The sequence below is a fragment of the Myotis brandtii genome, unplaced genomic scaffold (assembly GCF_000412655.1).
Source record: "Myotis brandtii unplaced genomic scaffold, ASM41265v1 scaffold8, whole genome shotgun sequence".
In the NCBI taxonomy this organism is placed as follows: domain Eukaryota; kingdom Metazoa; phylum Chordata; class Mammalia; order Chiroptera; family Vespertilionidae; genus Myotis; species Myotis brandtii.
This window is the reverse complement of record NW_005371219.1, coordinates 3,639,635-3,644,379: the sequence shown is the minus strand read 5'-3', so window position 1 is coordinate 3,644,379 and position 4,745 is coordinate 3,639,635.

Sequence of the window (4,745 nt, the reverse complement as noted above, 5' to 3'; positions counted from 1 at the left end):
TGATGTTTCTATCTCTCTCTCTCCCTCTCCCTTCCTCTCTGAAATCAATAAAAATATACTTAAAAAAAAAGAGATAAGCAGACAAGGAGAGTTACCCTGGCAGAGGTAATTGACTGTAATGATCAGGATATTGGAGGGATATCAGGATATCAGGGCATGCTATTACATAATTTAGGGAGGGATATGCTTAACACTAGGTCATCCACTAGAGGTTTTCTTGTACTTCTTTGTCCAATATTGGGAATCAATGAACAAATGCATCAGCATAGTGTGAGAAGGACAAGATGACCAGGGATAAGGGTCTACCTACATGATTTTGCCAGTGCATTATGGTGCCTACATCAGTGAATGTACTAGCTGAGGGTAAGTAAAATCTACAATGGGTAGTAAAGGAGAGAGATGGTGAATAAAAATTATGACCTCAGTGTATATCCATTTGTATGTTTCCCCACAGAAAGAGATCATTCAGAATCCTAGAGCAGCTATATTCCAGAGGAGGTGAATTTATATATGAAGCAAGTGGATTTAGGCAGCTCAAGTGCATGTTCTGGGGTGCAGCCCAGATCCCTTCTTTAGAAGAAAATGTGCAATCACCCAGACCCAGCTCCCAGGGGTTTTAATTGCTGTGCATTAGATCCATGGAATTTATTCATCTTCTAATCAAAATGTGAACCCTTTGGCCAACATCTTCCGAATTCCTTCACCCCCAAGCCCCTGGTAACCACCATTCAACTCTCTACATTGAGTTCAGCTTTTTAAGATTACACATATAAATATTATCATGCAGTATTTGTCTTACTCTCTCTGACTTATTCCCCTTAGCATAATGTTTTCAAGTCCATCCATGTTGTCACAAATGACAGGATTTCCATCTTTCTCATGGCTGAATAGTATTTTACCATATATGTATATATACTATTAATAGACTATATATAAATACAATGTACATATTTAATGTACACATTTGAAATATCTATATACATATAAAAGCCTAAGCGACTGGCCGACTGGCCAAATTTTACCATATATGTATATATACTATTAATAGACTATTTATAAATACAATGTATATGTAATGTACACATTTGATATATATATATATAAAAGCCTAAGCGACCAGGGCCGACTGGCCAACTGGCTGGTAGCTATCACACACAATGACCACCAGAGGGCAGACGCTCAATGCAGGAGCTGCTGAGCTTTGGTGACTTGGCAGCTGCGGTTCTCGGCAGAGAGGAGGGAGCCTGATTCCAGGGTGTGTCACCCAAGAACTGCCTTCTCGCAATCCGGGACCCCTCGGAGGATGTCAGAGAGGTGGTTTCAGCCTGATCCCCGCAGGGCAGGCTGAGGGACTCCACTGGTGCACGAATCTGTGCGCTGCAATGCAGGAGCTGCTGAGCTTTGGTGACTTGGCAGCTGCGGTTCTCGGCAGAGAGGAGGGAGCCTGATTCCAGGGTGTGTCACCCAAGAACTGCCTTCTCGCAATCCGGGACCCCTCGGAGGATGTCAGAGAGGTGGTTTCAGCCTGATCCCCGCAGGGCAGGCTGAGGGACTCCATTGGTGCACGAATCTGTGCACTAGGCCTCTAGTTTTTAAAATAAAATTTTATAGTCATGTTGCTGTTTTAATATGTAGCCTTTTATTTATTTTTTTTCTTGGAAAAAATACACTGTTTGGTTAGTCTCCTCCAGAATAATAAAGGCAAGAATATATCTTTACTGGAAGTATCTCCTCCTGGTTCATAGGTCAACGCTCAACCATTGTGCCACACTGGCTGGGCTCTTACCATATTTCTTTTACAAACTTATTTTACAAATTATTTTTGTTCATCTTCTCTTTTATTAATCATGGTATTATATATTGCTTAAAGAGGTTTTGCTTTAAGGTGCTAAGATAAACTTAACCAACAGACACAAAGATACTATAGCAGAAGATCATTGCAGCAGGAATAAGATGCTCCAGAGACCGTTGGTTGAGGTTTCTGTTTCTCTTGGAGGGAACTTCTAGTTGCTTTAGTTTAGTGCCTGGGCCATCAGGACTCTTGAATTCCTGTTCTTGACTTGTGATTTATTTAGCTGCATTAATGTATTGCAGCTAAAATGACTCTGATCTCTTTAAAGTGGGTTTTTCTATATCTGAAAACCTTCTTAAGAATGAGAATAACATTCTATGCATTCATTCAAAAAATAACTATGAAATCCCAATATGAGCTTGCTTCTGTGTTCTGTATTGGAAATAGAGCTGACAACCTGGCAGGTAGGGTTCCCATACTCCTGGGACTTTCCAAAGCCACCAGGTGCTCTTCTCTTCTTCGCTCACCGTTTGTGGACACTCACCTCTGCTCAGTCTCCCTGGCCGTTTTTCAGTTCCTACAATGCTGCCAGCTCTCTCTGCCTCAGCACTCTGCACACGCTCCTGCTCCACTCTGAAGGAGCTCTCGGGCCAGGCTTCCCGTGGCTGCTTCGTCCTTGATATCTCAGCCTGAATATGATCTCCTTGAGAGAGCTTGGATTTTCATGTGAATTTGGTCCTCTCCTGCTAACTTCTTTCACAGAATCCTAGTTGTTTCTTTCACTGCATTCATCTTTTCTAATTACTCATGCCTGTGTGTTTCATTTTCCTCCACAGGGATCATAGATGTCATATACGGTATTAGATTTCTAATGCCCACCATAGTGTCTGGCACACTTTCTGGTATTTATTAGACAGTCAAAAATATTTATTGAAGAAATTAACAAATAAACAGTGTTACCACATCTGCTACAGACACTGTAGCATATGAGCTCTGAACTTTACCTGCCAAAGGAGAGTATGGTATTTAAATTCCATCAGCTCACTCTCAGCTGATCTGGAGTCTCACAATGAGATAATTCAAAAACTTATTTGAAGACTGAGAGAAAGTATAATGAAGATGGTGTCCCTGAAGCAAAGTTAAGAAGAAATATGAATCTCTTCTCCACAAGTAACTCATCTTATCACCTTTCAAACATTTTTCTATTTTTGTAAATGCTGAAGAAAATGTCACCATGTTATTCATACATATGCCTGAAGCATGTTTAAGTTATACTTTGTCAAGGGGAAAATTTAATTTAAAAGTCAAAAATATCCACAAAGAGTCATTTTGCTGTTTATATTGATTTAGTCTGAAGAAAAGATTTTAAAAGTTTGATTTATTTCCCATATTAATTTAAGTTCAAATTGTAGGTAACTTTCATTCCAGAGCCTGTCATATCTCACAAAATAGTGTTCAGTTATTCTTATTTTATTACTTGGAATCCACATAGATTTTACCAAAAAAGGGGGGGGTAGTGAAATGAGTACCTAAATTGAGGATTAGGAGTCATTTTAAGTGGTGTGTCTATGCTTTACATATACAATAAAACTATGCAATAATATATCTCAGACAGAGAGAAATATATGATGTGGTATTCTTATATGAGGGAGCTCAGAATGTCTTTCAAATAAATCACTTGACAGACTGGTTAGCATGAGAAAAAGTTCACTTCAAGCTTAAGGGAAATTTTACAGCTTTTCATAAAACTTCTCTCATGATGACCCCTATTGTACAAACAGTTTTGCTTTGTTTAGCCGCACTGATCTAGCTGCAAAGGAGATTTTTTTTTTACCCATGTTGTCTAGTCTACATCCATTTAATCAACTGTCTCCTAAAAGCTATTGGCTACACCTAACCCCATTTCTCCTTCCCTTCTGTTTTCTTTGATAATAACTCCAGTTTGAGATAATTTTGTATACTTTGTTAGCAGTATTAACCATTACAGAAAACAAATGCAAACTGCTAGGATTTAGGATAAGTTAATCTTTATGTAAATGGTTTTCTAGATCCTATTTTAAGAACTGAACCTCTGCATTTCTTCATCGAGGGAGAAAAATTGTGCAAAGCTTTATAATCATCACAGCCAATGTCAAGCACATATTCATGCTCTGCTAAGCTATTCTCAGGTTATACACAGTGCCTTTTACATTTTTCACCTTTTGTAATGTATTCCAAAGTACATATGCAAACAGTACTATAACCTTTGAAGTAGGAAATCTGTCTTTAGGTAATATTTCCATTCATGTCAGAGTCATCCAACAAAATGATATTGATGGGACTTTAATGGAGGAAATTAATTATAGGGTTGAGTTGTTTCTCACCATTGTGTGCCACTGTGTTGTCACATTGCTTTCAGCTTCAGTGCTCCCTGCCACTTGTCTCTCAAGAAAGTTTTGCTTATAATTGAAGTATGTGATTGTTTATCTCAGCTTGAACATATGTGTGTGGGGGGGAGAGAAGATTCCATTTTGCTGATCGTGGCTTATGATCATCACTTAGCCCTTTAGATCACTTTCACTTTCCAGAGTCTATTTCTGCCTTCTAGGAAGCATTTCATTAAAAGGGACATTTTAAAGCATCAAAAGCAGGTGCCCTAGAGTTGCCGCTGGCCATTTTTTACACACAGGATAATATAAATTTTAATTTTTAAGTATTATATTTATAGGATAATATGTTTAAATGGATCAGTATTCAAGTGCAAAATATTACTTTGGTCAGAGAAAGATTATTATAACACAAGAATCCTTATGACACAAGGGTTTTGAAGTATTTATGAGCAAGGACAAGTCAGGAGGGAAGACTAGGAAGAAGAGTAAGATTGATTGTGCCATAGGATCTTAGGAAAATATCTACACTAATAAAAGAGAAACATGGTAATTGGTGTACGACCGCTACCCTTTTCATTGGCTAA